Genomic DNA, 12500 nt, shown 5'->3' with positions numbered 1-12500 from the left:
GATCTTCTAAGAGGTCAATCACCCTTAAAGAATTCCAAAAAGCATTAATCACAAAAAAAGGACTGAGAAATTGGCCAACATTAAAATTTAAAGCCTCTACTCATCATAGAACAACAATTTTTAACCTACAAATTAGAAGATATTTGCAGCACACACAGCTATTCTAAAGTATCCAAAATATATCAAAAACTTCTACAGTCAATAAGAAAAATACAAGGAACCCAATAGAAAAGAGGCAAAAGATGTGAACAGGGATTTCACAGAAGAGGAAACACAAATGGCCAATGAATTTAGGAAAAGAAGTTCAGCCCTGTTTTTAATCTAGCAAGTGCAAATGAAAATCACACTGGAGACACCATATCACACTCACTATAGTGGTCTAAATGAAGAAATGGGGTAATATCAAGTTTTGATGAGAATATAGAGCAACAAAAATTCTTACACACTGCTGGTAAGACCATAAAATGGTACAAGCACTTTGGAAAACAATTTGATTTTATCCTTTAAATCTGAAGTTGCACAAATTCCATTTCTAATTAGAGAAATTCTTCCTCGTGTGCACCAGGAATTCTTGCATGTGTGCAAAAGTGTTCAAAGAAGCCAAATACTTTCAAACTGAAATAAATGATAAATTGTGATATGGTCATACCATGCAATGCTAAACAGCCATAAAAAATAAATGAGCAATAGTTGTAGGCACCAATATAGAAGAATCACAAAAATACAATATTGAGTAAAATAAGTCAAAGAATAATAAATATTGAATGATCCCATTTATATAAAGACCATATGTAATGATACAATCTAGATGAGGGGCACATGGGTGTTCGTGGTACAATTATTTGAATGTTACCGTATGCTTGAAAATTTTTACAATAAAATGTTAGGGGAAAACAGTCTGCCATTAAATAGAGGACTTGGCTTAATATGTTGCTATCAAATACACTAGTCTTCATAACCTTTGAATCCACTTCTAGGAATCTGTTCTAAATGTAGAAGAGCCATATGCATAAGGGGAAATTTTAAGTGACTTACATACCTACCAATAAGGGAATAATCAAGAAAACTTTATATTCACCACCTCTTTATTGAAACTCTCTCTTCTTGACACAGTGTGAGTCTGGAGGTGGGACTGAGGGGAATGGCACCAGGAGATGAGCTTCCCCGTTATACTATATCCATTGTCTTTGGACTTGGCTGTGTCAACTCTCTCTGCCCTCTTCTGGGAGGCTTTACCATCCCTCATGCAAATTAACCTCAGTGGGACCCTCCCATGACGGTCAAATTTGTCTGAATTCTAAGATGAAGTAACCTTCTTGTGTGTGTCTTATTTTTTTTAAATTTTTTGTTTATTGCAGTAACATTGGTTTATAACATTGTAAAAATTTCAGGTGTACATCATTGTACTTCTATTTCTGCATAGATTACATCATGCTCTCTACCCAAATACTAATTACAACCCATCACCACACACATGTGCCAAATTATCCCTTTCACCCTCCTCCCTCCCCCTTTCCCCTCTGGTAACCACCAATCCAATCTCTGTCTCTATGTGTTTGTTTATTGTTGTTATTATCTACTACTTAATGAAGGAAATCATACGGTATTTGACCTTCTCCCTCTGACTTATTTCACTTTGCATAATACCCTCAATGTCCATCCATGTTGTCACAAATGGCTGGATTTCATCATTTCTTATGGCTGAGTAGTATTCCATTGTGTATATATACCACAGCTTCTTTATCCATTCGTCCCTTGATGGGCACTTAGGTTGCTTCCAAGTCTTGGCTATTGTGAATAACGCTGCAATGAGTTCTTTGGATAAATACCCAGCAGTGGAATAGCTGAATCATATGGTAGTTCTATCCTTGATTTTTTGAGGAATCTCCATACTGTTTTCCATAGTGGCTGCACCAGTTTGCACTCCCACCAGCAGTGTATGAGAGTTCCCTTCTCTCCACATCCTCTCCAACACATGTTGTTTCCTGTCTTGTTAATTATAGCCATTCTGACAGGCGTGAGGTGATATCTCATTGTAGTTTTGATTTGCATTTCCCTGATAGTTAATGATGTTGAACATCTTTTCATGTGCCTGTTGGCCATCTGTATATCTTCTTTGGGGAAATGTCTGTTCAGGTCTTTTGCCCTTTTTTAAATTGGGTTGTTAGTTTTTTTGTTGTTGAGATGCATCAGTTCCTTATATATTTTGGAGATTAACCCCTTATCAGCTGTGTGGTTGGCAAATATTTTCTCCCAATTGTTAGGTTGTCTTTTCGTTTTGTTGATGGTTTCCTTTGTTGTGCAGAAGCTTTTTAGTTTGATGTAGTCCCATTTGTTTATTTTTTCTATTGTTTCTCTTTCCCGGTCAGACATGGTGCTTGAAAATATGTTGCTAAGACGGATGTCGAAGAGCGCACTGCCTATGTTTTCTTCTAGAAGTTTCATAGTTTCAGGTCTTACATTCAAGTCTTTAATCCATTTGGAGTTAATTTTTGTGTATGGTGTAAGGTAAGGGTCTACTTTCATTTTTTTGCATGTGGCTGTTCAGTTTTCCCAACACCATTTGTTGAAGAGACTTTCTTTTCCCCATTGTATGTTCTTGGCTCCTTTGTCAAAGATTAGCTGTCCATAGATGTGTGGGTTTATTTCTGGGCTTTCGATTCTATTCCATTGATCTGTGTGTGTGTTTTTGTGCCAGTACCATGCTGTTTTGGTTACTATAGCTTTGTAGTATATTTTGAAATCAGGGAGTGTGATACCTCCAGCTTTGTTCTTTTTTCTCAGGATTCCTTTACCTATTCGGGGTCTTTTGTTGTTCCATATAAATTTTAGGATTCTTTGTTCTATTTCTGTGAAAAATGTTGTTGGAACTTTGATAGGGATTGCATTGAATATATAGATGGCTTTAGGAAGTATGGACATCTTAACTATGTTAATTCTTCCAATCCAAGAGCACGGAATATCTTTCCATTTCTTTGTGTCTTCTTCAATTTCTTTCAGCAATGTTTTATAGTTTTCCGTGTTTCACCTCTTTGGTTATGTTTATTCCTAGGTATTTTATTCTTTTTGTTGCAATTGTAAATAGGATGGTATTCTTAATTTCTCTTTCTGCTACTTCGTTGTTAGTGTACAGAAATGCAACTGATTTTTGTATGTTGACTTTGTATCCTGCAACTTTCCCATATTCGTTTATTACTTCTAAAAGTTTTCTGGTGGATTCTTTAGGGTTTTCTATATATAAAATCATGTCATCTGCAAATAGTGACAGTTTCACTTCTTCCTTTCCAGTTTGGATCCCTTTTATTTCTTTCTCTTGCCTGATTGCTCTGGCTAGGACTTCCAGTACTATGTTAAATAGGAGTGGTGACAGTGGGCATCCTTGTCTGGTTCCTGTTCTTAGAGGGATTGCTTTCAGTTTTTCGCCATTGAGGATGATATTAGCTGTGGGTTTGTCATATATGGTCTTTATTATGTTGAGGTACTTTCCTTCTATACCCATTTTATTCAGAGTTTTTATCATAAATGGATGCTGTATCTTGTCAAATGCTCTCTCTGCATCTATTGAGATGATCATGTGATTTTTATTCTTCATTTTATTAATGTGGTGTATCACGTTGATGGATTTGCGAATGTTGAACCATTCCTGCATACCTGGAATAAATCCCACTTGATAATGGTGTATAATCTTTTTAACGTATTGTTGCATGCGATTTGCTAGTATTTTGTTGAGGAATTTTGCATCGATGTTCATCAGTGATATTGGCCTGTAATTTTCTTTTTTTGTGTTGTCCTTGTCTGGTTTTGGTATCAGGGTAATGTCGGCTTCGTAGAATGAGTTAGGGAGCTTCCCCCCCTCCTCAACTTTTTGGAAGAGTTTGAGAAGGATAGGTATTAAGTCTTCTTTGAATGTTTGGTAGAATTCACCAGGGAAGCTGTCTGGTCCTGGACTTTTATTTTTGCGGAGGTTTGTGATTACTGTTTCGATCTCCTTACTGGTGATCGGTCTATTCAAATTCTCTACTTCTTCTTGATCCGGTTTTGGAAGGTTGTATGATTCTAAGAATTTATCCATTTCTTCCAGATTGTCGAATTGGTTGGCATATAGCTTTCATATTATTCTCTTATAATCTTTTGTATTTCTGAGGTGTCTGTTGTAATTTCTCCTCTTTCTTTTCTGATTTTACTTATTTGTGCCTTCCCTCTTTTTTTCTTGGTGAGTCTAGCTAAAGGTTTGTTAATTTTGTTTATCTTTTCAAAGAACCAGCTCTTGGTTTTATTAATTTTTTCTATTTTTTGGTGTCTATTTCATTTATTTCTGCTCTGATTTTTATTATCTCCCTTCTTCTACTGATTTTGGGCTTTGTTTGTTCTTCTTTTTCTAGTTCCTTTAGGTGCATTGTTAGATTGTTTATTTGAGATTTTTCTTGTTTGTTGAGATAGGCCTGTACTGGTATAAACTTCCCTCTTAGAACACTTTTGCTGTATCCCATAAATTTTGTTAATTCGTATTTTCATTTTCATTTGTCTCCAGGTATTTTTTGATTTCTTCTTTGATTTCTTCGTTGACCCAGTCATTGTTCAGTAGCATTTTGTTTAACCTCTACGTATTTGTGGCTTTTCTGATTTTCTTCCTGTAGTTGATTTCCAGTTTCATACTGTTGTGGTCAGAAAAGATGCTTGGTATTATTTCAATCTTCTTAAATTTATGGAGACTCGTTTTGTGGCCTAATATGTGATCAATCCTGGAGAATGTTCCATGTGTATTTGAAAAGAACGCGTATTCTTCGGTTTTTGGATGTAATGCTCTGTATATATCTACTAGGTCCATCTGTTCTAGTGTGTCATTTCAGCCCAATGTTTCCTTATTGATCTTCTGTTTGGATGATCTATCTGCTGGTGTAAGTGGAGTGTTAAAGTCCCCTACTATTATTGTGTTACTGTCTATTTTTGTTTTTATGTCTGTTAATAATTGCTTTATATGTTTAGGTGCACCTACATTGGGTGCGTAGATATTTACAAGTGTTATATCCTCTTGTTGGATTGTTCCCTTGATCATTATATAATGCCCTTCTTTGTCCCTTGTTACAGTTTTTGTTTTAAAGTCTATTTTGTCTGATATAAGTACTGCTACCCCAGCTTTCTTTTCATTGCCATTTGCATGGAGTATCTTTTTCCATCCCTTCACCTTCAGTTTATGAGTGTCTTTAGGTCTGAAGTGTGTCTCTTGTATGCAGCATATATATGCGTCTTTGTGTTTTATCCAATCAGCGACCCTACGCCTTTTAATTGGGGCATTTAGTCCATTGATGTTTAAAGTAGCTATTGATAAGTATGTACTTACTGCCATTTTTTAACTTTTTTTTTTTCTCAGTGTTTTAGTAGTCCTTCTCTGTTCCTTTCTCCTTCTATACAGAATTGATGGTCTCTTTAGTTTGACCTCTGTCTGAAAGCTGTACTCTTTAACTCCCCTCCTCCCTCCTTTTATGTTTTTGATATCATATCTAACCTCTTTTTTGTGCATTTGTATTCATTACCCTCTTATCATGGAAATAGATAATTTTTCCTATTTGTGGTCTTCTCTTTCCCCTTAAATCAGTCCCTTTAACATTTCTTGTAGCACTGGTTTCTTGGTGACAAACTCCTTTAATTTTTGCTTGTCTGGGAAATTTTTGATCTCTCCTTCCATTTTGAATGATAACCTTGCAGGGTAGAGTATTATTGGCTATAAGTTTTTTCCTTTTAGCACTTTAAATATATCGTGCCACTCTCTTCTAGCCTGTAAGGTTTCTGCTGAGAAGTCAGCTGATAGCCTTATGGGGTTTCCTTTGTATGTAACTTGTCTTTCTCTGGCAGCTTTTAGGATTCTCTCTTTATCTTTAATTCTAGACATTTTGATTATGATGTGTCTTGGTGTGGGCCTCTTTGGGTTTATCTTGTTTGGCGCTCTCTGTATTTCCTGTACCTGGATGTCTGTTTCCTTCCTTAGGTTAGGGAAGTTTTCATCTATTATTTCTTGAAATAGATTCTCTGCCCTTTTGTCTCGCTCTTCTCCTTCCGGGACACCTATAACACAGATGTTAGTGTGCTTGATGTTGTCCCAGAGGTCCCTTATACTGTCCTCACTCTTCTCTTTTACCTGTTCACCTTGGGTAATTTCTTGTAGTCTTTTGTCCAGCTCACAGATCCGTTCTTCTGTATCCTCTACTCTGCTTTTGAGTCCCTCTAATGAATTTTTCATTTCCAGTTTTGGATTCTTCATTTCTGATTGGTTCTTTTTTATATCTTCCATTTCTTTGTTGACATTCTCACTGAGTTCATCTATTCTTCTCCCCACATCAGTGAGCATCCTTAACACTCTTTTTTTGAACTCTCTATCAGGTAGGTTGCTCATTTCTGTTTCACTTAGTTCCTTTGCTGGGGTTTTGTCCTGTTCCCTTACTTAGAATGTATTCTTTTGCCTCCTCATTTTGCCTCTTTCCCTGTGCTTGTGTCTACGTGTTAGGTAGGTCAGCTATGTCTCCTGCTCTTGGATAGGTGACCTAATGTAAGTGATGGCTTAGGAGGCTTCCAGTGTGCTTCCCTCAGTTCTCAATGTTCCAAGGGTGACCCCTATGTGGGCTACGTGTGTCCTTCTGTTGTGGTCTGTTTGCTATCCCTGTAGGCGCCCAGGGAGGCAGAGTTATGCTCCTGGCCAACTGTTGTAATGCTCAGCTGCTTGTAGTTGTTGTGGGCCCTTCAGTCTCTTTATCAGGTGTGGGGAGCCCCAGCACAGTTGGCTGCAAGTTCTAATACCACATTTGTGTGGCAGTATTTCTTTTAAGTGAGTAGGGCCCCGTCGTGGCAGGTTGTTAGGCTCAGGGCCATACAACTGCCATAAGCCTCTAGCCTATTAGGTCTCTTGTCAGCTCTCTGAGGATTGCAGCTGGGTGAGGCTGGCCTCAGGCATGGGAGCGCCCAATTGTTTCAGGCTTTGGAAGGTGGGGCACACCCCCTATGTGGGTCTTTGAAAAGCACAAGACTTCTGCAGCTGACAAGCCCTGCCGCCCACAGGTCCACACACACAGTCAACACAGTCCTGCCTGTGTGTGTGCCCTGACCTCCCGAAGCGGACCCAGTCTCTCCACGGCGGAGCCCCACACACTCCACCGCCACCCCCCACTCGCCACCCGCTCCTTGTGCACACCCTGCCCCACTGAGGTCGGCTCATTTGCCAGGCTGCAGAGAATCCAGTCGCCAATCTATGCAGGCCCACAAGTTGCCTGAGGGCTTGTTATTGGCTGGGGCCAGTCTCTAGGGTGGGCTGCCTGCCTTGGCTGAGCTGGATTAAATTGGTGCTCTAGGGGGTGGGGCAGACCCTGGGCTAGCAGGCCCCAGGGAGAACTCCAATGGCGTCTGTGTCAGCACGCCCACACCAGGCCACAACAATGGCCGCCGCCAATGTCCCAGTCCCTGGAGAGGTCTCAGCTCTCACCGAGATGCACTCAGGGCCTATTAGGTGAGTCTCTTTTCACCACAGCACTGTGCACCTTTCTTTCTGGTGATTTTAGGATGCTTTCTGAAATGGGTGAGTTTGCGCATGGGCCCTTTAAGAGCCAGTTTTAATGTCTTTGTGAAGCAGCTTTTCTGGGGGTACTCCCCAATGTTTTAGTAGCAGGCAAAGTCAGATATTCTGCCACTCATCTCGATTGTGCTGGGTCCACAAAATGCCCACAGCGGGGCCGCTCCCCGGCTCAGGGCCCCGCGCCTCCAGGGAGGGCTGCATACATGTGGGCTGCTCCCGGGCGGCCATGAGGCGCTGCGGCTTGTGAAGGCGGCGTTTTTCCTCTCCAGAAGGGAGTCTCTGCCTCTTCCACCTCAATTAGGATTGTCTGTTGTTGCAGGAGTTCTTCTTATCCAGTTTTCAGTTCTGTCTCAGGGGTAATTTTCCACGAGTAGTTGTAAATTGGCTGTGTGCACGGGAGGAGGTGAGTTCAGAGTCTGCCTATGCCGCCATCTTGACTCCCCTCCTAAGATGAAGTAACTTTCAATCTCAAGCGGAGAATAACACTGCATATGCAATATGGTTATATTAGTGTTTTATTTATGAAATACATCAAAAATAATACTAATGGGAAAAGTATAAATCAAATAAAAAATAATCGAAAAGAGAGACATTGTAGACTTTTTCAGCTCTTTTGGAAGCTGAAGTCTGGGCATTGGAGCAAGGCCATCCTGTTGAGTAAAATCTGTATCACTATGACATTTAAGTAAATATGATGCAATCATCATCATCAGTCCCAATATAAATTAAATGGTCTAAAAACTCAAGCAAATTTGCTTCCTTCCCACTACCTAATCTTTATTACATGAGGGCTTTGAATTGTGACATATTTACTTAATGAATCTTTTTTTCTTTTCCTTTATAGTTAACTGAGTCAAAATACCTAAGTTAACAAACAAGCCAACAGGCCTTGCAGCTGGTTAAAACTCCCCTCAAAACAAGGATAAAGGCAAGGAATAATAAAGAATATAGTTGCGGGATATGATGAATACATGTTTCCCCTGTCCTTTTTATAACACATAAGTAATTAAGTAATTAGTTCTTTTGTCATGAGGTAACAAGGAATCTAGTTTTGAGAATGTAGAATACCAGTGGATGAGACAAGATCTTTGCACAAATTGGGGTAGAAAATACTCAGGACATAGGACAAAACTCAGAGACTCAGAGACTTGGTTGCATTATTATTTATTATAGTGAAAACTTGGAAACTAAATACCCAATGGTTAAGTAAATTTTGGCACGTGCAAAAGTCATTATAAAATTTTGAAGAACAGTGTTTTACATGAAGCTCAAAATATAAAGATAGTAAAAAAAAGCTGAAAATAAAATTTTATTCAATATCATGCCTTTTTGTAAACAAACAAAAAAAGATTGTGTGTGTGTGTGCACATGCATATGCACAGTGATTAGGAGATAAGTATTTGTTGAGGCCTGTCTTCTTTATGAGGCAGTAAGCTCCACGTGGGCAGGGACCATGTCTGTCTTGGTCACGTTGCCTGGCAAATAGTACTTTCCTCAATTAATAGTTGCTAAACAAATGAATGGCATTTCCCATCTCCTTTACGCAAGGTGAGAAGGAGCATCTGGTTTGGATGATGAGGAGATCTGGCTACTCATTTCCTCCCCTCCTTTCAGTAGCTTAGCAAAAAGCTTGCTCAGCTGCTCAATGGAAGAATGGACTGATCACCAAGGCTGAGCTCCAGCGGAGGAGCCCCCTTTCAACAAGATTACTTCTTCATCCAGGAGGCGCCGGCCGTTAGGCAGTTGCCTAGAGGTTTCCCCTCCCACTTCCAATTCCGATAAATATATAGAGAGTTTGTGGCAGGTGGAGTCCCTCTCTATGGAAAAGCTTGCCATAGTGTATTCAGTCTAATGATGCTTATGCTTAGCCCCGCTCCATGTGGGAGAGGAAGAGTTCAGGGTATCATTGTGCTCTGCTTCTTCTCTACTTGTGAGCTTTTCCACAATAAGACATGTGGTTCTACTAGTGTGTGTGTGTGTGTGTGTGTGTGCGCACGCAGCTTTTGTACACTAGGGGAAAACATGATGCATTCAGTTTTGTACATGTTGAGCTTGAGGGTCCTGTGGGTTGTTCATGTAGAAATATCCAACACAGTTAGGTATTAGGATCAACAGCTTAGTGTCTGGGATGGAGATAGCAATTGAGGATCAGCGGCATGCACTGCCTTTAGATTGCTGTGGGAGTATAGAGGAAGAGCACCTAACCCAGCCCCATGGGCTCATGGATAGTTTCCTGGAAGAGAGAAGACCTGTGATAGATCTTCAAGGATGGAGTTTCCTGGGTTAACAGGGTGTGAGAAAAGAAGACTTTCCAGGGAGAGAAGGCATGCTTTGTCATGTCAGGAGAGGACTGTGCAATAATGGGCTCCATTTGGGCTCTGGAATCTAGAAGTTTCCTTCCATGGATAGCTGTTAACAGAGATCCCAACTTATCCTAATTCTTTGACAACTCCTCCTTGGCCTATGACAGCCTTGAGCCACTGTAAGTCTCCTGAATGGATCCTGCAAGGAGCTTCTCCCAAATCTGCTAACAAAAGCCAGTGGGAAAGCTTTATTAATTAACAAGGAATTGTTAAAGGTTGTATTTGATGCCTAAAGCTACCTTCAGGAGTTTGGAAAAGTAGGGTGGTCTTGGTCTAGAGGATACTCCAAATCTTTATCTTTCTTTATGGTGTCGGAGGCATGAGGTCAGGATATTACAGGGTCTCGATTATACCATGGGAGCAGAGAGAAGGGAAGCATTTGTTTGAGACTAGAAGAGAAGCCGGGTTTGAGGATGGTTAAAGTGAGCTGTGATGGGAGATGTGAGGTGTTCTTGTGAGATGAGGGAAGGACACTGCTACAAGGATGAGATAGGAGCAAATCTTGCCCATGGCTCCTCCTGCCTCTCAGCTCCATGCTGCAGGCATGGCTGGGAAGTCACAAGTCACTGCCCTTCCCCACCAAGATGATGGGCTGGACTAAACCCAAAGTCCCAACTTCATCCCCAACACTGTGTGACCTTCACTGCATGTTAAGATTTTCTGAGACTCGTTTCAACTCTACAAAATGCTGATAAGAGTGCAAGTTCATTGTAAGTGCTCAGAAACATTTTTGTTAAATAAGTGAATGAATTTTGCCATATCCATGAAGGTCATACTTGGAAACATTTTGAGAACATTTAAAACATTTTAAAGGTTCTAGAGATCATTATGTTTGTGGCAAAGGCAGGTGTTTATCTGGCTCTAGCTCCCCCTGGAAGGTGCTAATTTCTGAGGCCTCCTGGGGTAACAATGGGGCGGAGAAAAATCCCATCATGAAAGTGATGTCAGCCGAGTTGTTTGTCTCTTTGTCTCTCTGTGCTTTATAAGCTCTCCCCTCTGTGGGGGCCTCTGAGATGGAGTGACTACTCCTCCTCTTTGGCCACAAAGTGTCCTTCCCTGTGACTGGGTGAGTGTCATCCCAAGACCTCTCATTGTCCTCTCACAACTTGGTTTCAAGTGAAGTTGAACATCCAAGTGAAGTTCATCTTCTGGGCTCTGGAATGGCTTCTCTCTTCCTCCAGAAATATCATGTGGGACTTGGGTGCTTGAAGGTGAGGGGTTAGAGATAGAAAGGAGTCAGCAATGACTGAGGTTTCAAGCCTTGCTAAGTGGGATGATGGTAAGGCTGATATCGAAATATTTAAGAGCAGATTGAGAAAAAAGAAGCCCAGTTCAGAACTGGAGAGATTGAGTTTGAGGTGATGGTCAGAACAACATGCCCATGCAGAAAAGGCAAGACCATTAGATGCTGGTTGACCCATTGTGGACTTGAGGACATTATTCTCAGATTAATCTTCAGGAAATGTCCTCCTCTGCTCATGCCTTTTGCCCCTTGGGGTACTCCGATATCAGCTTTTTCCTGTTCAGGGTAGACTCCATGTGAGTGACTTAAATATCCATCCCTCAGCCAGAGGTTGAGGCAGATCACTGTGTATTTTGTTCATGTGACCACTTTGGAGCTGGGGAAAGGAAAGCATTATCTAACTAATCATGTGTGTGGGAAAGTCATGCGGCTGTGACAGACTCGACACTTATCTGGTCATCAGGTCCCTGATAGCAGGTGTGTTGAATGATGTGCAATTAGAACCAGGATACAGAAGAGCAAGAAGCAAAATGATGGTGGAATTGGAAGCAGAGGGAATTTGGCCTCTGGGTATCTATTTGTCTAGCTGTGTGAGAGACCTCCACTGGGTCTCCAGTGAGGCAGCTCAGCTGGGTATCCACCAAACCCACTGGAGCTTAAGGCTGGAAACTCTTGCCCTGCTCAAAAGCTCTCTTTACGTTTTTCTTATTCAGTAAAAGGTCGGTACTTTGGAGCCCAAATTTCCCAGACTCTATATGGATAAATGCAATACAGTCTTTCTATTTAGAAAATCTAGAAAGCTGGTAGTCCCCAGATATGGAGCTAGAGGTGTCCTCAATGAAATCTCCTCATCGAGTTTCACTGTTTTCATTTCATTTCATTTCGCTTTTTTCTGAAAAGTCCAGACCAAGTCTCATGGCTTCACAGGTCCATCTGTTAATAGTCTGGGCAACGGCAGGCATCTGATTACTGCCATCGCATGTGATGACGTGTGTATGTGGAGACTGCAGGGACACAGGTTGTGGGGGAGCATGCTTTCCTGTCTCTTTCCCCTGATGCCTCTATTTCATCCTCTAGGATTTTATGTACACAAATTATGGCCATGCCACCATCTGCAGGCTTGGAGTTTTCTTCTTGGAAATTTGGTTTCAGGAAAACAATCCTTCCTTTTACCTTTCAAATGTTACATTTGTTCCCTGTTTTATGTCAGTTCATCTATATCTGTCTGAGTCTGTCCAATGCTACTGTTCTTGCCCATTAAGAGTTAGATTTATCAAGTCTTTTCCTATTATGTCTCAGTCTTTAACTTCCCATTAAATTTTATGTGTCCTTC

Source organism: Ceratotherium simum, chromosome 16 (genome assembly GCF_057802395.1).
Source record: "Ceratotherium simum simum isolate JZ-2026a chromosome 16, ASM5780239v1, whole genome shotgun sequence".
In the NCBI taxonomy this organism is placed as follows: Eukaryota; Metazoa; Chordata; class Mammalia; order Perissodactyla; family Rhinocerotidae; genus Ceratotherium; species Ceratotherium simum.
The sequence above is the reverse complement of the archived record's forward strand: the minus strand, read 5'-3'. Positions refer to the sequence as shown.